General features: G+C 54.2%; 1 long non-coding RNA gene across 1 annotated transcript; it reads left to right on the top strand.

Annotated features, from left to right (window-relative positions):
• The first annotated feature begins 785 nt into the window (after nucleotides 1-785).
• Nucleotides 786-24347, top strand: LOC122457613. Its single transcript, XR_006277248.1, has 3 exons — nucleotides 786-800; nucleotides 3096-3101; nucleotides 24165-24347. It is a non-coding gene; the product is annotated as an uncharacterized LOC122457613 (long non-coding RNA).
• The last annotated feature ends 164 nt before the right edge of the window (nucleotides 24348-24511 follow it).

The following is a 24511-nucleotide window of genomic DNA, read 5'->3' as shown; positions in this document are numbered from 1 at the left end:
TAGAGGCCCCAGCTGCGATTGGAGCCCCCTTGTGCTAGGTGCTGTACAGACCCATAGGGCAGTCCGTTCCCCACTGAGCTTACAATCTATGTAAGCTAGGCAGATGGGTTTTTTTTCTTAAATCACCTTCACCCTACGAGTTGACCTTAATGCCTGATCCCACGGTCCCGATGGGGGTAAAGCTCTGAACAGTCTCACGATGCTAGCTTTACAGTTCAAAGCTCAGACACTATTTTGCCTGGTGGAAAGAGAGGCTGGAAAAGGAGGTTGCTGGGGAGAAGCAAACAGGATGGTCATGGAAATGAAAAGCAAGGAGCTGGGATAGGGGAAGAGAGACTAGATAAAGGGTAAAAAGAAAAGGAGGACTTGTGGCACCTTAGAGACTAACACATTTATTTGAGCATAAGCTTTTGTGAGCTACAGCTCACTTCATAGACTAACATGGCTGCTACTCTGAAACCTGGATAAAGGGTGAGTGCGTATGGAGAAGGCACCCATGGGGGAGCAGAGATGGGGAGATGGCCTCCCCGGGAGAAGGAAAGATCAGAAGAGAAGGGCAGCCAGCAAATGAACACACAAAGCCGGAGCCGCAGCCCGGGCAGCCCATGGCAGACTCGAGCTCAGCGCTTGATCTAAGGCTGACCTCAGACTGGGGTGAAATCCTCCATATCAGTGATGGTGGCGTGCGAAGCGTGTAGTGTCACATGGGGCGGCACCGCTGGGGATGCTGAGCGCGGGCGCCGGGGTCGGAGGGAAGGTTCACAGATCTGTCAATATCCATTTAGCTGAGCCGGGCCTCTGTGGCAGGCCCCGTAAGGCTGCTTGCCCTCTCCTGAGAGGGGAGCCGAGGGGAGGTTCTGCTGCTAGGCAGGTGCCAGGATTAGGTGTCTGTCCCCATAGCACGCGTGGGCAGGGGAGCACATGGGCATGTGCACTATAGAAATACGAGTTCCTAAAATCAATCTCCGGGAAACGCCTAATGCTAGCGCTGGCTGCAGCAGCTGTGAAGGCAGGTGCAATGTCTTCCACGCAGCCGTGCCGATGCATCTCGATCCCAACCTGCAGCCCCCTCTCTCCCCATCCTGCCGCATCCCCGGTTATCCCAGCCCTCGGCTCCACGCTTCTGACCTGCAGCACCCTGCAGTTCCAGTCCCGGGACCTGCTACCCAGCAGCCCCCCTCCCCTGCTATTGCCGTCCCCAAACATGGCTCAGCTGCTCCCCTCCGGTGCTTGGTACCATCACGTGGGTAAACACGGGAGAGTGAAGCACCCGGAAAACAGGGCCAGGTAGCTGGCAGTGATGCCAGTCCTGCCTGTCCGACTGGCCCTTTGCTGGTTAACCTCTTCAGTGCCCCCTCCCTCCCTGCCGTGGAGTCTGGAGGGCTGTGGCAGTGCTGGGAATAATCCCTTGGTGTAACTGCTAGGCAGTGCTGTCTCTCAGGAGGCGGGCGGTTTAGCGAGGCCCAAACAAGGCTGGCGTCAGGGACAAGGCCTTCCAGCAGGGTGCTGGTGGCTGAGCCCCATGTCTCTGTATTAAGGAGACACGGGCATCCCCTTGTTGGAGTTCCCGTGAGGCCGTTAAAAGCAGAACCCTCCTCACCCAGCCGCTATGGGGAAAGCCTGCCTGGGTAGCAGATCGGCGCTCCCCTTGCCATGAGCCGTCTGTCCGCATGGAGCTTCTGCCCTTCATCTGCTTAGAGAGTAATTGCCTGGGGGGCGGGGGAGAGGCTACTCTCAATAGTGCATATTGCCTGGACATGGGGACCCCTCCGGGAAGGAAGGCAGGGCTGGTGCTGGGGGATGAAGACTCATGGCCAGCAAGCTCACGGAGGGGGAGCTGCTTCGCTGAAATCCCCATGGTCTTGAGCTGTGGCAGAGGATCATGGCCCAGTTGCTCTGGTTGTTGCACACAGACTTGTGACAAAGCCAGTGCCTGACCCAGCGTTGAGGCAGGCTGGGGGTGAGTGGCAGCATGAACTAACAAGGTGAGCAAAGCTTAGTAGGAAAACTGACCCCTCTCCCAAGGGCGTGAGCGGATCCCCAATGAAAGGGTTTAGGAAGAGACCATACCACTTCTGTGGGGTCTTGCCACTTTCCTCTCCGTAGCAGCTGGTGCCAGCTGTTGCTGGAGATGGGAGATGCTGGAGATGGGATACTGGGCTAGATGGGCCCCAGGCTGGGAATTCCTACGTTCCTAATGGCTCGGGGTGGGAGCTGGCTCTCCTCTGAGGCTTGACCAACAGCTCGAAGTGTGGGAACTGGAGTTTCCATCTTGTGGGAAATTCTCCAGCTTTGAAAATTTCCTTTAGTTCCAAATGCGGATGAAAAAAAGACACCAGGGTTTGAACTGAGTCCAAAAAACCCTGATTTTTTGGGGGGGGGGAGCAGGGAAGTTTCAAAATTTCATTGTCTTATTTTTTTAAAAAAATGAAAGGTACGGGAGGAAGCTCAACTGAAATGAGATGTTTTGCGTTGACCGAAACACTTTGACCAAAAACATTCTGGTTTTTTGGAAGTGCCAGCAAACTGGAAAATCAGGTCACACAGCATGAGCCACCAGGCTTTCCCTGAGCATCACCATCCAACTTCTCCGATACATTTTGTGTGTGTGTGTGTGTGTTGGGGGGGGCGGTCGTCTTTGATGGTCTTGACAGCCCTGTACCCGTGGCTCCCAGATCCACTACAGCATGAGCTACTTCCACCCCACTGTCTGCCTTGACCCTGTCCTGCAATCTCTGTTGGCTCATTGACTTTCTGCCCTGGCAATCTCGCCAGGAGAAGCCAGTTAGTACCTGTGCTGTGCACCCTGGGGTATGGCCCAAGCACCCCCCAAACGTAGTGCACACTGGCCTCCCCCAGATGGTAACGTTCAGTCTCAAAGCTCAGGGCCACCGGTCTCGTCTGTGTTTGTACAGCGCCTTGCACAGCGGGAGGGTCACTAGGTGCTACTAACCTCTCCCACTCACTGTGGCACTCTGTCCCCCTCTAGTGGCAACTGGGCCACGTATAGTGGTTGAGCCTGCTACAGCCTTGTCTAACAGATCTGGGTTGCTTCCCACAGTCAGAGGCTCATGCCCCTACAACTGAAGATCCAGGGGTCAGTCCTGGCTGCTGGCGTTAATGCGGTGGCCCGGCCTGGCCACCTTGCGTGGGTGAGAGTGCTGCAACCGCAATACTAATAACTAGTGCTCAGGACCTCAAAGCAAAAAGGAACAGTTAGCCCAGACCCGCGCTCTGCCATTCCTGGGCTCTGTGGCTCACCTGCGTCCGCTCCAGAAGCTGCCACACACCTTCTTAACCACATCTAGGGCAGGGGGAAGGCCGGAGAGTGCTGCCTTTCCCCTCCCACCCATCGGAAAGCCTGGCAGGGCTCTTGCGCTGGGACTCCGTCCTTCTTCAGAGAAGCGGCTCCCTTTAGAGGAAATGCCAATTCAAAGCGCTGGGAGGAAATCGCCGGCTGCCCCTGACTGCGTGAGTGCTTCTTTCCAGGGGAAGGGCCCCGCCATGAAAGCGGCGTGACTCAAACCCGAAGCCCTGGTGCTTAACCACAACCCCCGGCCTGCCGTGTCATATGGGATGCTTGGTGAGGAGCATTTATAAGAAATGGATGGCACTGCCGGGACTGGACAAGCCCGTAGAGAGGCAATGAGGGGGAGGGTGGATTCTGAGCTAGGATCCCCTTGTCCATCCGGTCTCAATGCCAGCTGCTTCAGAGGAAGAAACCCTGCAAGAGGGCTAATAAGGGACCATCTCCCCCACAGGGAAAACTGCCTTTTAATCCCCACTAGTGAGAGGCTGGCTTGTGAGGTGAAGTAGGAGGAGAGGCAGTGTGGTCTAGTGGTGCGAATGCGGGACTGTATGTGGGAGACCTGGGTTCTAATTCTGAGCTCGGCTGCTGCCCTGCTGGGGGAACCTCTCTGTGTCTCAGTTTCCCTATCTATGACATGAAGTGCTTTGAGATCTACTGATGGTTAGGAATACCTAACACTGGTAGCAGGTTTAAAACAGACAAAAGGAAGTATTTTTTCACACAATCAACCTGTGGAACTCCTTGCCAGAGGATGTTGTGAAGGCCAAGAGTATAACAGGGTTCAAAAAAGAACTAGATAAGTTCCTTGAGGACAGGTCCATCAATGGCTATTAACCAGGATAGGCAGGGCTGGTGTCCCTAGCCTCTGTTTGCCAGAAGCTGGGAATGGGCGGCAGGGGATGGATCACTTCATGATCACCTGTTCTGTTCATTCCCTCTGGGGCACCTGACATTGGCCACTGTCCGCAGACAGGAGACTGGGATGGATGGACCTTTGGTCTGACCCAGTTGGGCCGCTCTTATGTCTATTGTTCTCTACACCAGTGTCTGAGCCTCTTATTTTACTTTTAAGTCCGCTCTTGGGTGAAAATACTCAGCGGTATCTTGCGGCAATAAATTCCTGCATGAAAAAATATTGCCTCTTCAGCGTGCTGCCTTCTCCCCATAGCTGAATGATCCCCTTCTTCTTGCACCGCTGATGCACGCGGGTGTAACGGAGAGGGGAATCCAGCCCGGCAGTGCTAGCTTTCAGAGGCCCTGCCCACCCCTACTGCCACCAACCTTTTACTTCCCTTCCTCCTCCAGATCACATGCAGCTTCAGAAATCTCTCCCACAACCCCCACACCTGCCTCTCTACATGCTCGCCAGCTGCTTGACCTTTTGCAGATGTTCCTCCCAAAGCGAATGCTCACGGAGGTTATTTTTTTCTCTCTCTGTCAGTCCCCGCTGCCCACTGTGCCCTGTGGCGAGTTATTCACAGCCCCACACGTGCTGAGCTCGCTTCTCCAGTCCTGATAGCTGTGTAGACACGTCCTTAGTGTGCAATGCCCAGGTGCCAGCCTCGTGCCCGATGGGCTCAGCCCAGTGCTCTCTCTGTGCATCTTTTTGCTCGAGCGTCTTCTGCAGGGACGGTGCCCATAAGGGGCGGGGCAGCGTTCAAACAGCTCTCCGTTCAGTAGCAACCTGCGGGAGGGTGTGAGCTCCTGCAAGGCACCTGTGTAACGGGAGCTGGGGGCTTTCCTCCCCCAGGATGGGGATGATGCAGCCGGGGCTGGGGGGGGGCGTGTATCTCTCCGCAGCTCTGCTCCGTCACCCTTCCGCTGACTAATGTGAGAAAGTGGAACGTGTTGCTCCTATTAGCACATTCTTGGGGATGCTAGGCGCTGATGAGCCTCTGGGGACAGGGAGAGGAGGGGTTGGGAGAGGCGCAGCCTGTGATCTCGCCAGGAGACCTCCATCCCTGTCAGGTCAGATCAGCGCTCCCCGGAGCAGTGCCCAGCCCTCCTCCCGTGGTAACGGGCTGTGGGACAGCAGAGGACTTGGCTGGTCTGTGGAGAGAAAGCATTGAGCTGGCTCCGTTGCCCGGATGGAAGTGAGGGGAAGGTGCTGGTGACTTTGAGTTCTGGCCTCCTCTAAGGAGCCTCGAACGGGGGGGGGGAGGCAGGTGTCAGCTGGCAGAGCCTTGGCCCTGGTGATGAGTACCCATAATCGTCTCCTTCCATAGCGCTCCTCTGGATCGCCGCTTAGTCAGCAGCGTGATGGTCAATGCCGCTTGCAAGGCAGAGGGCCTGTTTTCCGCCATCTGCCTGAAATTCCTACCCCCCCTCCACCAGCCCCATCCCAATCCCCAGCCCCCAACACGGAGGAGGAGCTCAAAATCCCAAAGCCACGTCTGGATCTGAATGTCCCACAAGGTCCCCCCTCCCCGCGAGGCCATCCTCCCTTGTGGCAAAGGTGCTGGCCCAGGGCTGGGGAGACCTGGGCTCAAAGCCTGTCTTTTGTTTGGACTCTTCCAGGTCTTCCCAGTTGGCTGGTCTCCTGCCCCCTTGTGGTTCTCCATCCCTTTCCAGCTGCTTAACAGGGTCTCCCCACCGTCATTTCTTCTCCAGCTCTCCTTAGCTGGACCTTCTCTTCCCATGTGTGCCTGGGCTGGGCTGCCCACCCCTTGCTTCAGCAAATCCCATTTAGATCTTCACTCTTCTGGGCTGGCTCTTCCCCTCGCCTGCTCTGCCTAGCCAGAGGTAGATCCCTGGCCTCTCCATCACACTCTCTGGAGAGGGGTCCCCACCCCATCCGGAGCAGGAGGAGGCGCAGTTGCTCCCATCGCTGGTCCATTAAATGTTCTTCTGGCTGTCACATGCTAAAATGGCTTGGCACCAGGCAACACAGTTGTAGATAAAGGAAAGCCCTGTTCTGGGATCTCATGGCCCCTTCCTGCATGGAAACCTTAATCCATGCAGAGGGGAAGTCCGATCTAGGCTTCGGATGCTTGCCTGGAACTTGAGCCCTGGGTTCAGGTCCTTGACGCAAAGGCAGTGTTTCTCCACCTGGCCAGGTTGGTGACGGCTCGTTGAAAGTCCAAAACGGTCAGTAACCACCTCACACTCCAATTATTATTTTTTGAAACTCTCCTGTAGTAAATGTGTCATGATAACGATGCTAATCCTGGATACCTGTATCTGTCTGTTTGGAGAAGTCCCTCAAGAAACTGAACCTTGGTGGACAAGGGGGTAGGGGAGAGTGAAATCTTCTTTGCTTGAGCTTGGAATCAAATTTTCAATGCCTAGTGCCCTGATTGCTTTTGACTCCCCTGCGGGTTGGGATGAACCCTAGAAACCCAGAAAAGCTCAGAAACCCTAGACTAGGGAAACGGGGTCCCCAAGCCGAGGAGTAGGGAGAGAGAGAGAGAATACTTCCCTTGCCTTCTGGCTGAGTGTCCTGAAATCTTTGCTGGAGAGACTCTTGCGCTCCTCGAACTCTGGCTTGGTCACGATCTCGTCTTCAATCTCCGGTCCTAAATCTTGTCGCTTGAACTTCTTGAACTAGATGAGACAATTACCCCTCCCCTCCCCCACTGAGAGCGGATTGAGTGAAGTCAAAGTCCCTTGTTGCAACTAACGACTGTGGGGTCTTGTTCCCACCTCGGGAACCCCCCACCCCACTGCCTCCGTACACAGCGGAGGAGAGCTCCATCCCGGCTTCTACTGGGGTGAGGGGCAGCTGCTGGGCAGGGGGTGTGTGGCCGGTGGATCTGCAACTGTAAGACTCCACGGCCCCTCAAAGCCCCATATGGGGGGTGAGGAGGTGCATTGGACAGGAGGGCTGCTGCAGGTTGGAGTGATGGGTGCAAAGGCATTTCACTGGTGGGTGGGAGGGTGAGTGAAGAGGGGCAAAGGCAGCCAGAGTTTCCCTTACATTGCCCTGCCCTGACTCCAGGCTGAGAGCAGACTCATCTTCTATGGGCCGCCCGGCCCTTGCCCAGGGTGCCAAACTGGCACAAGGCAGGAGTTGCGTGAGACCCACCGAACTCGCTTCACCCCTGCTCCTGAGCAGCCCCAGGCTGGCATCCCTATCGACCGGCTGCAATCACACCAGGGACCCAGCCCTGCGTCTATCTCGTTCTCTTCCCTCCCCCCCGCCCCCAAGGCAGCTACCCACCCTGCGCCCGAGCAAACAAGCTGGGACCCGTGCTGCTGGGAATTCATGGCACCCGTCCTGCTAATTTCAGATGCCAGGAGGAAAAATGTGTGTGTGTGTGTTGGGGTGTGGGCGGGAGACGGGGCAGAGGAGCCTGCCCATCCCAGCTCTGTGCTAAGAATAACTTTCTAGCAGGAGTCTCTGCAGGGGCCCATCTTTCCACCGACTTCACTGGGCTTTGGATCCGGCCCTACGGCCCCGCCATCTGCAAAGCCCTCCCCTTGTGTCCCTGCAGGCAGCTCAGTGACTTTACATCGCTATTCAAATCGCAGCTGAAAAGAAGCAAGTGGGAGATGAGACTAGAGATAACCATTAAGCCACACTCCCTTGCAGTGCTCCGAAGGGAACCCGGGAGGCCCCGACTTCCAGCTCATTAGCACATGCTGCTGGTCGCATGCTGCAGCCTGGCGAGGCGCTAAGCGGGCGCTGTCTTAAGCAACCTCTCTCCAGCTGTTGCCATTCAAGTGGGAGTTGCCTGAACTTTGAGAGCCAAAAGGAAGGGTTCACAGCAGATGTCCCCCAAAAAGTGGCAAGGCTGCCGAAGTCCAGGGGATGCGGCCCTTTAGATGAACCTTGGAACCAGGCATGTACCCAGCTTGATCAGCCTCTATGGAGCAGGGAGGAAGGATGCCTTGCAGTTTGGGAGAATAGCGGATCCTACCAAAAACACGAGCGCCAAGGGAGCCTGATTAGGAGCCTGCAGGGCGAGGGATCTTGCTGTCATGGGGCGACAGGCCTGAACTCCCGGTGACATGAGCACACATGATTCCCTTCTCTCTCTCTCCTCCACCGCTGCGGTCAATGCCTTGCACACAGCTCCAGCCAGGGGGATAGTTCTCGGCTGTCAGAGCCGATCTGTGTTGGGGGTAACGTTTTCCCTAGCAGTAAGTGGGGTTAAATTCGGGGTCACCCATATCAAACATCAAAGGGTGTTTTATCTCTCAGAAAGCAATTTCACTCCAGCCTGACCCCCCCTCACCTCCTTCCCTTGGCTCTGCCAGATCAGAGGCGCCTGGCCCGATGGACTCTGGCTGGCTTGGCCCATGCGTCTCCTTTCGTGGCTGCAGCCCCTTGGTGTTGGAAGAGGGGGAGAGCTTGCGAAAAACTGGGAATTAACTAAACAAAAAAGGGAGAAGGCAGCCATGCTTGGAGGCTTTTTTGTGGACTGCCCAGCCCTGGCACCTTATCTCACCTGAGGTGCCAGCAGCCGGTTTTGTGTGGTGGTGTGTTTTGCAGAGATTCCCAATTGGGAGGGACCTGGGGTGGTGGGAAGGAATTTGCTGTAGACAAGATTTATGGTTTCTTTCCCCTCTTGGCTCGATGATTTGCGATGCTGCTGGTGGCTGGATGCACAGCGACCCCTTGGCTTGGTTTGGGGGGGGTTCAGTGGGGTGCTTCAGGGTCTCATGGCTGGGGCATTCCTGGCTCCACGTTTAGATGTAACCTGGGGGTCTGGCTCCAATGTCTCTTAGGCCTCTCCTAAGGCAGTGGCATCTCTGTCTGCTCCGTTCTCTGAGCTGAAGGGAGAGGAACTCGGACGTGTAAGGGGTGCCGCTTACAAAGCACTTGGCCACCATTAGATGCACAGTGCAGTGCTTAGAGCACGAGACTGGGGAGTGGAGTGTTGCTGGGGAGGAGGAGAGGGTCACATCACTTCTCCATGCCTCAGTTTCCCCACCTGTGGAATGGGGACAATAATCTTTGTGTGTGGGGAAGGATGGTCTTGTGGATAAGGCTCCAGTGCGACCTTGATCTGTCAGTAAATTCTTTCTCTATTTATGTGCATTAACATGACACCTAAGAGCCCCGTCAGGGACCAGGACCACATGGTGCTGGTTGCTATCTAAATGCAGAACAAAAAGACGGTCCCTGAAGGGCTTAAGTACTTGTGTTGCAGTAGCAGCTCGAGACCCCTGCCAAAATCAGGGGCCCATTTTGGTAGGTACGGGATGTTCGCACAGTGTCAAATGTCAGCAAGGCCAAGGTACAGAGACTCCAGAATCAAACCCAGATTCCCTAGCTCCCAGTCCAATGTTCTAACACCTTAGCAGTTCAGAAGCCAAACTAGCAATCAGCATTCCCCAAAAGAGCATCAGTAGCGGGAATTCATGGTTTCATTGACTATAGTACTAGTCATATTTAAAGAGTATGACAGAAAATTCTCAGGTTGTTGTTTTTTATATAAGAGACACATACACACAGAGCAAATAAGTTAATAACTTAGTGTGAGTTGATAACTTTATTGGTTAATAACGTGGTAAAAGCATCCTGATTGGTTAATAATTAAATCATACAGCGTTTTAATAAGCCGTAGGAGACACATTGAGCCACTTGCTACTTCTGAGTATCTTTGCTCTAGCTGCTAGATGGCATTGCCTCTCTATTAAGCAGGTTTAGTTCTACAAGTCTCCCTCTTCGGGGTGTTGTGAGAGTACATCCATCAAAGTCCGCGAGTGCCCCGGTATTCCAGCAATGGGAATCCAGAGAAGTAGCTAGGTAACCAATTCAAATTTCCTTCTGTGCTTTGAGATCCAGGGAGGCGCTAGAGGAAAGTGGTGGTGTCTTGTGCCAGCCTGGTTGCCCGTTGGAGGGGGAGACCTCTCTTCTGACTCCATCTCCATGTGACAGACACTTCTTGGGGGCTCGTTATCTGTGGATGGCCAGGGTGGCTTTGGGCTTTCACGTCTGCCTATGTGGCCAGTGTGCCAGGTGGGTTTCTCACTGGGATGGCAGTTTGTTTATTTCACATGCTCAGCCCACTCGCCTGTGTGTTTCCTGAGCAAAGCCACAGATGGCAAGGAGTGGGATTTTGCTGTCATTCCTCTTCCCCCCACTCCCCTCTCCCTGGTCAATTTCCTTCTTTAAGCCTCAAACAGATGGAATAGTTTTTTCTCACAGGTACCAAGAGCTGAGAATAACCCTTCAGTTAGAATTGAAGGAGGAACAATAACACCCCAGTCTAGGCACTGAAATGTCAAATTGTGGCTTGTCATGCAGAACAAGGCAACTTTTATTACCATGGGAGGACAGTCCTTTCGTTAGAACATGGTTAATGGCGATGCTTTCCGTTCCATCCGACACTCCCAAAGCCCTTTCCAAACAGCCATGCATTCAATCTTGCCAGCTTACCTGTGATGTAGGTAAAGGATATAAATGACTCACTTCCATGACACACCTGACACAATGGGGTCCATGGTTTGATTGTGAGTAGCTTTTGGTGCTATTCTAATCCGGGCTTTTTGTTTTGTTTGGGTCTTTAATATTGTGTTTGGTGCCTTTGGCTTTGCATGGCCAGAATCCCAATTTAAAAATCCTCTTCTTTCATGGAACTTGCTTTTAACAGCCAGCCTCTCCTGTACGAGGAGTTTGTGGTGAGGATTAAGGTATTTAATTGACCTAGTAGCTTTGCATGCAATGAAGTGTCGTAGGCCTGGCTGCTTCTCCACTAGAGGCAGACTATTGCTACATTTGTAATTATTGCAAAGGACTAATAGAAATAGTTGTGAAGGTTGAAGACTAGCAGGGGTCACTGCGGCCATGACTACATTGCAATCAGACGTACCCACATGCTGGCTTTAGTCTAGCTAGTGTGGCTAAAACCAGCAGTGAAGCTATGGCATGCTGCAGTCACACCTCTGGCTGCAGAGTAGACGTGCCCTGAGAGAGCCAGGGCGGAGTGCCGGGTAGGAATAATGGAGTTTACTCAAGGCAAAATCTAGCCAAGGCACGTGGCTTAATACTCTAAGGCCAGGTCTCCATTCCAGATGACACCTGTATGGCTTATCTCACTTGGGGGAGGAGCAGGGACTGGAATAAATAATATTGATGCAAAGCAGTTTTGCTGGCCTAAGCTGTGTCCGCATTAGGGGCACTTTACCAATATAGTCCACGTACACCATGTGCACCGAGCATACATCTAGCCTGATTCTTGGAGGTTGTAAGGTCTAAGGAATAGGGCCCGGGAGTGGGATCTAGAAGACCTGGGTTCTGGGATGTACGTGTGGCCATGTTGCCTTTATCTCTCAGTTTCTATCTGTAAAACAAAAAGGAGTACTTGTGGCACCTTAGAGACTAACCAATTTATTTGAGCATAAGCTTTCGTGAGCTACAGCTCACTTCATCAGATTCCTTTTCTTTTTGCGAATACAGACTAACACGGCTGCTACTCTGATATATGTAAAACGGGGACAATCTTGCCCTAGGTTTGTAGCTCACTCTGCGATCATCCCACGCTCGAAGCATTCTTGTGAAAAATGCCCGTTGCTCATTTCCCTCTGGCAGATACTTTGCTGGATCTTCGTTTGCAGCTTCTCTATTCAGCTCTCTTTAAAGTTGGGCCAGAACCACCCAACCCCCCCGCCCAGGTCCGATCATCCTTGAGCTTTTGGGAACTTCAGAGCCAGACCCCAACTTGGCGCTTTGGGTCTGTTTCAAAATGTTCTATTCCTGACACCTTCACATCCCTCAACCAATCACCTTGCTCCTGGGTTTCCTGCTATTTCGCCTTCCCAGCAACTCCACAGTTGTTGCTGGGGGCCAATCCCCTGCGCTGCTAACAGTTTCAGAACAGAGAGGTGCCATCAGCCAGCCGCATCACTTGCGGGCTGAATGGGGTGGGGGGACAGAATTTCTAACCTCTTTCTTGCCAGCAGATCGAGGGACATGATCGTTCCCCTCTATTCGACATTGGTGAGGCCTCGTCTGGAGTACTGTGTCCAGTTTTGGTCCCCACACTATAAGAAGGATGCGGAAAAATTGGAAAGCGTCCAGTGGAGGGCAACAAAAATGATTAGGGGACTGGAGCACATGACTTATGAGGAGAGGCTGAGGGAAGTGGGATTGTTTAGTCTGCAGAAGAGAAGAATGAGGGGGGATTTGATAGCAGCAGCTACCTGAAAGGGGGTTCCAAAAAGGATGGATCTAGACTGTTCTCAGTGGTAGCAGATGACAGAACAAGGAGTAATGGTCTCAAGTTGCAGTGGGGGAGGTTTAGGTTGGATATTAGGAAAAACTTTTTCACTAGGAGGGTGGTGAGACACTGGAATGCGTTACCTAGGGAGGTGGTGGAATCTCTTTCCTTAGAAGTTTTTAAGGTCAGGCTTGACAAAGCCCTGGCTGGGATGATTTAGTTGGGGATTGGTCCTGCTTTGAGCAGGGGGTTGCACTAGATGACCTCCTGAGGTCCCTTCCAACCCTGATATTCTATGATTCTATGAACCTCTAAAGCAGCGTTGGGAGATGGGTCTAGAAACTGCCAGCAGGATCCCAAGCACTGGCTGAAGCCCGGATTCAGCTCAATAATTATCTTCTTTGAGCCTCCAAAACTCCTGACCAGCTTTATCTAATAGGGGAATTGCTTCTTCTGCTAACATGCAGCCACTTCTTGGGTGGAGCGTGGCAATGGTGTGGGGACAGGAAATCAAGAAGAATGAAGTGTTGGGTAGAAACTGCAGAGGGGATATAGTTACCCAAAGCACAGTGCAGCCAGGACCCTACCCATGGGATCAGTGTTCGTCAGGGGCTTTTATTTGCAGTCTCTAGGAAGACACTGGGACAGATTCTGCTCTTGGGCACTGGTGTAAATCCAGAGCCACTCCCCTGGATATGCACAGCGTTTCGGCCCTGCCGCATCAGCAGGACAGCACCTCGTCACGCCACGACGATGGGGCCCTGAGTCATTACAGAGTCGGGAGGAGGAGCACCTCCTCCTGGGATACACAGGGTGTTGTTTGATCAGTTTCCCACCCAAGTGTTAACCTGGCCTGATGCTGCTTAGCTATATAACATCTGATGGTGTCACCCCTCAAAAGAACAGGGCTGGACTGACTCCTTCACAGCACTGCAGCAGCATCCAATCAATGTTGTGGCAAAAGGACCAGTCCTCTACCAGCTTGGGAACCTGAGGAGATGAGCGAGAGACCATCCAGCAGCCTCAGCCATGCAGAATCTCCATCCCTCCCACCCCACCCCGCAACGGATACAAAGTCTGAGGCTAGTGGCGGAGAACCCCAAGGGGCCGGGCAAAATGGAGTCTGGCATCCAAGGCAAGGGTGTGAAACGCATCAAGTGCTGGGCCATTTACTGTCTCTTCCGCTTAGTCACTTGTGACTGCTGCTCAGCCGAGCAGCCAGGACGACGTGCGATGCGCTGAGACACTTGGGCGCGGCCTCAAGGCAGCCGGTCAGAAGGTGGAGAGGAGTCGGATGCTGACCTCTGTACCAGACGCACTCCTCTCCAACCAGAGCAGGCTCTGACCCTGGCTAGTGAAGGTTCCTGTATGGCCCCTGGTATCTTTTTGCATCGGAGTCTCCCACAAGCTCCCTGTGAAGCAGAGCAGAGCTTCGGTGCCCATTGAGCAGGCAGGGAGCTGAGGCACGGAGGATAAGTGACATGCCCACGGTCACGCGGGAGTCTGTGGCAGAGCCAGGGTCCGAGCGCAGGCCTCCCAAGTTACAGGCTTGTGCCTTAACTGCTGGGCCATCCTTCCTCTCTAAGCAAGGCTGGCCCTCACAGCGCCCCTGCCATAAAGCCAGACTTCAGGGTTTGTGAGGCTACTTCCTGCATCTACTCCCTCAACTTGAATGTATGTTACACCCCCTTGCACCACTAAGCCAGGCACACCCCAGACTCTGGCTCACCACTGCCCTGCTCAGTGTGGCATCATTTACACCAGTGCCAAGCTGGGCTTCTTGGGGCATGGGGTTGTTTGAAAGCTACCAAAACTGAATGATGGTGCGTGACACTCACTCTGCACTGGGATCTAGAACAGTACAAGGCCCAGGGTGTGTGTGTGTAGGTATGTAGCAAAAATAGGAGCAGACAGTTGCTAGCTTGCTTGTGGCCTGGCCCAAAGGCTTCGGTGGAACCGATTTGGCAAAATACTTGTTAGCTAGTGCCTGGTTCCCAGGCCTACTGTTGCTACCAGCTAATGGCTGCTCCCTCAGCTCCCAGTTTAGACTCTCTGATTTTGGTTGTGACGTTGAGTACATTACAACCAGAGCTAGAGGCCCCAGCCAAGCTCCAGGCCCCACTGGGCTAGGTGCTGTACACAATCTCTGCCCCAATGACCTTGCAGACAAAACTTCCTGTCTCCCACGCTGTCGTGTTTAATTATTGTTCCCATTTCATGGATGGGGACCTGAGGCAGAGAGATGAAGCAACTTGCCCAAGGTTGTTGGATCACTTGATCTAATGGTCCCCTCTGGCTCAACTTCTCTGAAACCCAGGGAGTCCGTGACTTGAACCCAACACTCCTGAGCTGCCAGCTAGTTCCTCTATACGCTGACAGCAGGGAGCTTGCACTGGGCTCCAGCCTCGCCTCCTGTCATGGGCTGGCCAGCTGGACTGGCTGGCAGCCGCGGGGAGCCCCGTCCCCCACTCGGCCTTTCCTCGGGGTGCTGCAGCTGTGTCTCTCTGTACATAGCCCATGGCAGCCCGGCCCATCTATAGGAAGCAAGCGGTGTCTCTGTCAGGCTGAACTTCCCGTGACCCTTTCAGACAGGAACGTCCGCCAAACCGGAGCGCTGGAGCCAACGCGCGAATGCCCGGTGAAGTCTGAGAGCTCTCCCCGCAGCCGGGCTTTGGAAAGTCTCCCCGGTAAACCCTTGCTGGAGTCTCAGAGCTGGGAAATTCTCCATTGACAGGACCTGCAAAGTGGCTTTTTTCCACGGGAGACCAAGTGCTCCATGCTGTTCGCCCTCCCTCCAACTCCGCAGCCCACTGCTCTTTACTTTTAGCTTTATGGGCGCCAGTTCCAGTCAGGCTGGTATCGACCCACAGTTGCGGTCGCTGCGGGGACGTAGCCTAGCCCCGCTGGAGCAGGTGGGGCCCACCCACCCCCATTGCAACAATCGTGGGCACAAACTGAGGCAGGCTCAACTGAGGAGGTTAAATGGGTCGTGTGGGCTAACTTCCCTGTGTGACCTTGGTCAAGTCACTTAGCCTCTCTGTGCTTCAGTTCTCCAGCTATATGATGGGGATCCCAGCGCCGCCCTGCCTCCCGGGCGTGGTGGGAGGTTAAATACCTTACAGATTGTGGGCTGCCCGGCTAGTATGGTCACAGGGACTGTGAAAGTCTCTTTGCTGGAGCACAGGGTGGAGGTGGGGTTGATCCTAGCACGGACGTTATCTCAACACAGGCCGTACCTGGGACCATAAGTGCTGTGTGGCCTCCCCTCAGGGCTTAGTCATGCCCCTAGCTGGCATCCCAAGTTACAGCCCAGCCTGCGTGTCCTGCAGCCGGCTTCGCTTACTGTATTTTCACCCTTTGCCGGTTGTGCCGGCTTTGGGATCTGATGTCACCGCCTGGGCTTGCATTAAGCATTCTGTAGCCGGGGGGCAGATTCTTTTAACTAGCTGCCGAAATTAAAACGGCTTTATCTCCTTCCCTCTGACCTATTTTTAACATTTGATTGGATTCTCTTCCCTGAACGCCAGCCCCTCCTGGGGTTGCGGTGTCAGCCCAGCGTCACATCAATTAATGCACGCGAGGCATCATTTGTCACTTTGGATTTCCAAACGCCCTCTCTCTCTCTCTCCGAACGAGCGGATCCCTGGCTTGTAGGTTGAGGGTTTTATTTATTTACTTTTAATTTGGGGGATGGTGGTGGACTGATTAACTGTATTTATTTTTTGGTGTATATTTGTTGATGGGGGGAGGTTCTGTTCCCCTCCCCGCTATTTTTTGTGGCTTTTCCACCAGTGAAGAGTTGACAATTTTGCAACTCGAGGGCGGGGGGCAGGAAATCTTTAAAAAAGGTTTATTTTGTTTTGTAAACTTCCAGTGTGAATTTTTAACAGCTGGGGCAGAGATACAGCCACATAATCCAAACAGCAAACTATCCCCCCCCATTTTATATTGTGTGTGTCACCCCACAGGCGTCTCCTGACTATATCTGTGCCTCATCCCAGTGAGACCGACACCTGTAGCCGCTATTCCCAAGCACCAGGCTGGCTCTAAGACCTCTGCATACCATGCCTGGCTCCAGCAGCCATTCTGGGGTGGAGAGGGCACAAGGCGGGTGTGCGGCTGGATCTTCATCTTGGCAATTCTGTGGCACTGCAAAGCCCCACAAGGAGTCACTGAAGAGGGGGACAAGTTAGGGCAGCCCCTGAGAGCTGTGCCAGAGGCCAGGAAGTCCCTGAATAGGGAGGAGGCGAACGCCCTCTCTGCTATCCTGGTGCCAACGCTGGCTCAGAGGCTTCAATGTGCCCCCAGCTCCTGCTTCCCTGCCACGCTGCATCAGTTCTAACGCTGGGCGAGGAATGCAAAACTGTTCGCTGTGGCGTGGCCAACTCTGGGGAGATTAGATGTGTGTCTTCAAACCCCACCCGCTGGAGTCCTGTGATTACATGTGAATCTTGCTTTTTGTTTTTTGTTTTTTTTAATGAAAACCAAGTTTCTCGCCTTTGCGGTTGCAGAAGAAAACTTGAAAACATGATCAGAGTGCCTTTAGGAAAGGCTCAGACACCAGAGGCAAAGAAAATGTGTTTTAGCTTAAATGTAATGAGATTCTGTTAAAAATCACCCTACTTGAACGGGTCGTCTGACTTATGATTTTTGAATTCTTGGAGCTGGTAACATGGCATTGCTAATATCGCCTCCAAGCCCTGCATGAATTTGTTCAGACCATGTTCAGCTAACATGCTTGCAGTGTGTGCTGTGGCTGGTCTGCATGCAGGATAATGGTCCACTACTGCTACTGGCCAAGAGGGTTGTTCTTTTAGCTTAAGAAGCCTATGCATTGTGTTGATGGTCAAGGTTCAAACCCTACTGATGACCCATGTGGGGTTTAAAGGCCGCGTGTGGGGAATGGAGTTCTCCAGGCACCAGAGCGCGGACTGGGCCAGTACCAGGCCGCCCACCAGCCCCTTTCTGATGCTAGAGCCCCAGAATCTCAGCTTTATAAATAAAATATCCTTAAGCTGCCGTGGCTGCAAAGGACACCTTCAAAAACGTGACCTGAGTGTAACCACTGTGGAGCCAGCCTGCAGATGCTGCAGGGAGCCCTGGGCCAGTAGTGGTGAGAGGGGCTGACAGTTCCATTCATCCCAAGGAGAGGTTAACTCTGCTGCCCTGTGATCATAATGTGACTGTCAAGTGGGATAACTATTTCATCCCCCGTGTAAGAGAGAGAGGGGCCCAGATCGGCACAATGGGTTAGGAGGGGACAGTAGAACTTGGGTGCCCCAAGTGGCTGGTGACCGTGGCTGGGAGACATCACTACACAGTTTCTCCCCACTCAAGGAGCAGCGTGCATGGTCCTATGCAATCCCTGAACTCTGGGAGCTGCGCGAGCATCATCTCCAGGCTCTAATGTGAGCGGAGTTGCATTTTTACTCCCGTGGGTAAGGCTTGTTTTGTGGGTGACTTGTAAGAATAGCAACTGTCCCCCCCCCCCGCACTCACCCGCTTGGCCCAAATGTTCGCCGGATGTCAACCAAATTGCACCCACAAAGAAAAGAGACTAGATAAAAGTCTCCTCTCCAAAAAGTAGTGTGATGTGCTGGAGAGACCAGAACACCAATGCCACGCATGGCCATGGGACACTCGGACTTTTGCGGCTGGTTTTGTTAGAGGGAGGCTCGAGAATACTGGATTTAGCTTTAAACCAGGGGAAGAAGTCATTAAATGAGCCAAATTCTGCTGTCTGTTACACAGATGGGAGCGTCAGGGGTAGTCTAGTGGCCAGCTCCTAGGACTAGGGACTCCTGGGTTCTAGTCCCAGCTCTGTGGCTAACCTTGAGCAAGTCATTTTATGGCTCTGTACCTCAGTTTCCCCCATTTCTTAAACAGAGTTAATGATCCTGGACAAAAGCGGGGAAGATCTTTGGAGGAAAAGGTCTGCTCTCAGTGTTCTTCACCAAGGGCTGAGTGACCCTACCATGTGTAAGGGGGCTCCCTGGCTCCTGGGAGCTAGGATACTATTTGGTAAATGGCAGAAAGGATTGCCCAGCAAGGAGTTCTTCAGGGTGCAGGAATAACGGGAGAATTTAAAATGATGCATCTTTTAAAACATCCTCTTGCTGAGATGAATCCGGCTGAAATCGTTTCTTATTATTATAGTAGCATCTGGAGCTTCAAGGTGTGCTGTACATGCTCCACAGTTTGTGACTGTTCCTGTCCCCCAACAATTTACACCCCAGTTAGCCCAGACAGCAGGGAATAGTTTAACTGGGCTCCCACAGCAAAGCCGGGTCTCCTGACTCCCAGTCCAGTGCCCTACCCCCAACCCGTGCTGGCTCCTATAATGGAAAGCAAAGCAGTAGACTGCTTCTGGGGGGGAGCCAACGGGGGCACCCCCAGAATACTGGACCCGCTGGTACTTCTGATAATGGTGTGACCCCACTCCCAGTGGCATCCAAGCTCACACTGCACAGAGGACACTAGGTTGAAGAGCGGGCCGCCATCCCCCGCCACTCCCACCCACCCGGATGCAGAGCAGCACACGGTTTCCAGCCAGTAAATGAAATGGGAACGGCTCCCTGCTCACCAGGCTGTTCCTTAAGTAGATCTGAAATGCTGATAGCCCCACCAAGGTGAGGCCAAGCGCCCCAGTTCGTTCTTAATCATCCCTCTTTTGTTTGTAATCACAAACAAAGGCAAGGCTAGGCATTGTGAGGCTGGTGTCACTGCTTGGCGAGGGCAAGTGATGCTTTCCCCCAGCTTTCATTGAGCAATTTTGTCTCGCAGGCTTGATTCACCAACTTTCTCGCAGCTATGTCCCTCTCCCCGCTCCCCTGTCGCTCGAACGTTCCTTTTGGGATCGCGGTCTGTCAGGTCAGTTGGAAACTCTTCCACGAAGCATGATCCAAAGCCTGTCTTGGCATGAGCACCGGCTCTGATGAAGCCAGTTGTATGGAAGAAAAACCCGCAGCTCCTTCTACTTTTGACGGCGCTTCCTTCGGCTCCCAGACACGGGGCTGTGTGATGCTGGGTATTCAGAGTGGCAGGGAGGGGGCAGCTGTCTGGATTTTCAAATCCTAGAGGAAAGGAGAAAGAGAAGCCGGGATTGCCGGTTTGTGTTCTCTCCCCTGCTGCCCTTTGTGTGTGGAAGAACCATCCCCTAAACCAGGGCTGCCCCCTTGAACTCCATCCTCTGCTGGGATTGCTACAAACCACTTCACAGTGGTCAGGCTGCCGGTGTGCTGGCACAGCTGCTTTGTGTGTTGATCACAGTTGTCTCCTCTGTTTGTGGTACTGTAGCGCCCAGGTACTGTACCAGCCCAGAACAAAAAGACAGCCCCGGCTGTCATGTTGAAGCCACCTGCCGGCTCTGGTTTCCCGTGTGGGTAAATTCAGGCTGTGATCGAGTTTGTGGGTACCACACGCACTGGCAAAGAGAGAACGGATCCAAGCTGCAAAGTGGCTGAGGCAGATGGGGGCAGTAGAGGCTTTCGGGCAGTGATAATAAACATAAAGTCCTGCAGAGTCCGGACAGACCCAGCGGAGTCATTGCTGGATGGAAGCTGTGGGGTCCTTACAGGGGAGAAGGGAAGGGATCACATGAGGATCGGGTCCTTAGAGGGCCACAGGCTGAGATCCACTGCTCTGGCCCATCTTTCCCATCTCCAGCTTGAAGAAACTGGGTGTGGGGGGGGGCCCTATATCATTTATCTGTTGCCTCGAGGGAGCCCGGTGGCAGTAGCCACTGTGAACCTGCCTTGGGGCAGGCTGTAGAACCATTCGCAGCCTAGATGGGGTCTGAAACAACCCCGCCTTCCTATTAACAAGGCACCACACCTCAGAACCGTGCATGTGATCCCCTCCCCATGCCCAGCCCCGACCTGCGGGTTTGGATCAAACGGCAGATGGATTCGCACAAGCCCTGGCTTCGGGCTTTACAGGTTCCTGTGAGGCCCTCTCCTCCTGCCTGAGCAGTGGGTTGCCTGGGGGGCCTGTAGGAGACAGCCACGAGCCTCCCCCTAGTCCACAGCATCTGTCCCCACCTCTCAGGGAGAGCTTGGATTCTCCTCCTGCACTCCCAGCTTGGGGAGCATACTATCTATCCATCCATCATAGGGACCATCACCCTAGTATCTTGAATGCACTGCAATTATCCTTACACCCCAGGGCTATAATCCCCAAGGGGTGGATGGGGAACTAAGGCATTAAGTGATTAAGTGACTTACCCAAGGTCATAGCTAGAGTTTGTGGCAGGGCAGGGAATTAAACCCAGCTCTTCCAAGCCCTAGATGTAGGGCCTTAACCACTGGGCTCACCCTCCTCTTGTTCTGTGCACAGAGGCTGCTTTGATCTAGAAGGACCCTGGGCTGGTGTGGAGCCGCAGGCTGGGGGAAGGAGGAAATCAGGCCATCAGATTTGTCTGTTTCTTCTCCAGATACTGGGGGGGGGTCCTTTCCCCGCTGGTCTTCCCAGCCAAGCGGGAGCTGGGGGCAGCCTGGGAGCGGCATGGGTTGCCGAAGGAGGAAGGGTCTCACCCGTTGCTGAGCTCTCTTGCACTCACTCCTCCTACAGCGCCACTGTCCCATGGGTACGTGAGAGGGGAGAACTGGGGCAGGCCCGGGGGTGGCTGATTCACAGGCAATTCCCTTTCCAGCAGAGAGGGGCGCTCGCTGTCTCCCCTCTGATGCCTACAGGGTTAGCTGTCCCCAGCTGTCCAGTGCTGTTGTACAATTAGTGCCCTGGCTGGAGGGGGGCTCCATGGGGGGCAAAGCCTGCACTCTCAGGGCTGCTGTCACCTGGTCAGTCCGTCACAGACAGCGGAAGGACCCAGTTCTGGTTTCCAGTTGGCAGGGCTCAGGCCTGTCTCCTCCCCTGGGCATGGAATGCACCGAAGCAGAGATGCTAAAGACAAGGACCAGGGCAGGACCAGTCCCCGCAGTCTCTCCTCTGAGGCTTGAACAACCAGGTAGATCCAGAGGGCGTTCTCTGCCCTTCGCTGGGCGGGCCGATTCCTCCACCCCTCAGATCTCACTATTGGGAAGATTGCTCTAACTTTCAGCCTGGGTTTTCCCTTCTCCCAAGTTATAACCCCTCAGTGGTTTATCTAGGATGCCTCTTTCTCCTGCCGGCTGTTCCAGAGAGGTGGTGGGGCTCAGTGGATCGGACCTTGGCTGGAGGCTCAGGAGACCAGTGTTTTAATCCCCGCTCCACCTGGGCACGTCCCTTTCCCCGGTTGCGTGCTCTCGTGGTGTGTGCCTGTAGCGCGATGGGTCTCTGATCTGGCTTGAGTGCTTAGAGGCGTGTAAATGATCCACCCTTTGATGCGCCCCGAAGGCAAAATACGCATTTTTAGTTACTTTTTAACTTCTAACTCACCCCCTCCACTCCTGATTTTTCCCCCCCTGCTCTTTTCTGAGCACCTCCCACTTTGTCAATAAAGCCAAAACGAAGCACAGCTGCATTGAAAATCGTATCCAAGCCATGCAACATGAGGGGGACCGTCGACTGTTGTGTGTTTGCACAGCACCTAGCGCCCCGGGGGGGGTCCCGACCTGGTTGTGGCCTTTCGGTGCTATCGCAATATAAACGTACAGTAGCAAATGCTGCGCGGTTTCCTTGTCTGGGCAGCGATTGAGGAACAGTGGCCCAGGTGCTGTGTCGTGCAGGAGCACTCGGTGGGAGCCAGGTGGTGGTGGTCATGCACCTATTGTAGTTACGCTGCATGTGGGAGGTCTATGTCTCCATGACTTTCCCTCCCCACCAGCATCAATATATCACTGGCTCACAATGAGTGACAGGGCAAACCGAGTGGGCCTGGCCACCGATGCTTCAGCCAGAAGGTACCCCTGTGATTGTCTCCTCTGACCTCTTGTTCTGAAGGGCGGGACTGGCCAGAAATCGTAACCTGCTAAACCTCACCTCGGGCCAGGTTTTCAAGAGCGATCGGCGGGCAAACTCTGCCGAAAACCCAGCCAGCGCTGTGGCAGCTGCTGCCGGGTGTGCGCGGAGCACTTCAGAAAATTGGGCCCGTGCTTAGGCCTCTGGGGCAGCCAAGGGTTTCTGAAAGGCCGTCCCTTCGCATTGACGGCTACGGAGACGGGTGCTCAGGCAAGTTGTGTGAAATCACCCAGCTGCTGGCCTAGTAAGAAATCCCCACAGGCTGTCAGCCGAGCCATTGGCCACTCGGTCACCAACGTGAAAATCCCAAAGTACTTTGGATCATGGCACAGAAACTGAGGGGGCAGCGTGGTCCAGTGGATAGGATCCTGCTCAAGAGACCTGCGTTCTAGTCCTAGCTGTACTGCAGGCTGACTTTGGGCAAGTCATGTCACCACTCTGCCTCAGTTTCCCATCCATTTTACAGTCTGCTCCATTTAAACTCTAAGCTCTTTGCAGCAGGGACGGTCTCTCGCTCTGTGTCTGTGCAGCACCTGGCGCAGTGGGGCCCTGATCTCGGGCTGCTGTTATAATTATAGACTGGCACACCAGGCTGATCCAAATTGTTTAGTTGTAACCACAGTACTCTTCCTTTTCCACCCAGGGATCTCAGAGTGCTTTTGCAAGCAAGACTGAAGTGTCACAAGCCTCCTCTTTGAGGTATGGAAGCAAAAAAGGTTCCATGGGTAGATGGGGAAACTGAGGCAGAGAGCAGGGCTGGGAAGTGATGTGCCAGAAGGAGTTGGTGGCAGGGCTGGGAATAGAGTTCCAGGATTACCAGCCTCTCGCTTTAACCCCTCTCCTAAACCTCCTTCCCCCAGGGCTTTATCCAGCTGGGACTCAGGGAGCCTGGAGCTCTGCTCAGTCCTGTGACTGTCCAGGCGGATGCTGTGCATGGGGCCTTGGGCCCCGATCCTTCCCAGGACTCTGGGAGGGGAAACGCTGATCGCCCCCAGGGGCGAATATCCAGCCTCAAAGAGGGCATCATACAGACCTTTCCTCCCCACTCTGCCTCCCTCCCTCCCTTCTCCACTCCCATCCGTCCTTTCTCTTTCTCTACCACCCCCTCTCAAGCCTTCTTCTCCGATGAGCCCTCTCACTTGGCCTCTCCCTCCCCTCCACTCTCCTTCTCCAGTCCTTCCTTTCCCACTTCTCCCTTCCTCCACTTGTTCCTTCTCTCTGCACTTTCGCCCTCCCCTCTCTCTAGCTGGGCAGGCACACAGCCAGATGATTGATAGTGTGTGTGTGTGTGGGTGTCACGGACTCGCAGATCGTGCTCACTCTTGGCCCCGTGCAGTCCGTGGGGGGTGCCCTTTTCAGTGAGACAGCCCTTCTCCCGGGGGTCCACTCTCTCTCGGGGTTAAGCCCCTCCACCTCCTGGAGCCGCTCCTCTCTGAGCCTTCACACACCTGTTTCTCGCCATGGGCCCCCTCAGGGAGTCCGCTTGCTCTGGACCGCTGGGGCCTCCACCCCCCAAAGGGGATGATGCCCCCCTGTTCTTTAGACCAGAGCCACTCTCAGCCAGCCTAACACAGGAGGGTTTATTGAGCGTTGTACCCAGCACAGGGAACTCTCAGGACCTCAGGCCTGGCCTCCCTCAGCCAAGCACATCCAAGTCTCCCCTGCACCCAGGTGGGCTCTGCCTGCTCCCTCCCTCCAGCCCAGAGCCCCCCTGCTTTCCAGCTGGGGCTCTGAGATCACCGGCCCCAAGCCCCGCCTCTGTCCATTGTCTTCTCTCCAGGTAAACAGGGTCTTCTGCACCTCCTCTCCTCTCATTGTCCTCCCACTGGCCAGAACCGGCTGGGGCTCCTGAGCTGGGCTCCGGGTCACCAATTGCTGGGGTCTCCATTCTCCACACCAGTGGTTGGGGTCCCAAGTTCCCTCGCTGGTCCTGTGTAACAACAAACTCCCTCTCCCATCACCTCGTTAAACCCATAGCACCTAGGGAAACTGAGTCCCACCCCCTCTGCATGCAAACCATAGGAAAACCAGGAAAATCCCCCATAGGAAACAAGGAAAAAGAAGAAACTCCCCCACTTCACCACAGGGGAGTACACCGTAAAGGCTCTGGTGATATGCAGCGGGGTTCAGGGCAGGGTATAGAAATGCTGACAGAAATCTGGGGGGGGGCACGTGGCCCCCCATGCATCACTTCTGCATA

This window comes from Dermochelys coriacea, chromosome 27, assembly GCF_009764565.3.
Source record: "Dermochelys coriacea isolate rDerCor1 chromosome 27, rDerCor1.pri.v4, whole genome shotgun sequence".
Lineage (NCBI taxonomy): Eukaryota > Metazoa > Chordata > Testudines > Dermochelyidae > Dermochelys > Dermochelys coriacea.
The sequence above is the reverse complement of the archived record's forward strand: the minus strand, read 5'-3'. Positions and strand labels throughout refer to the sequence as shown.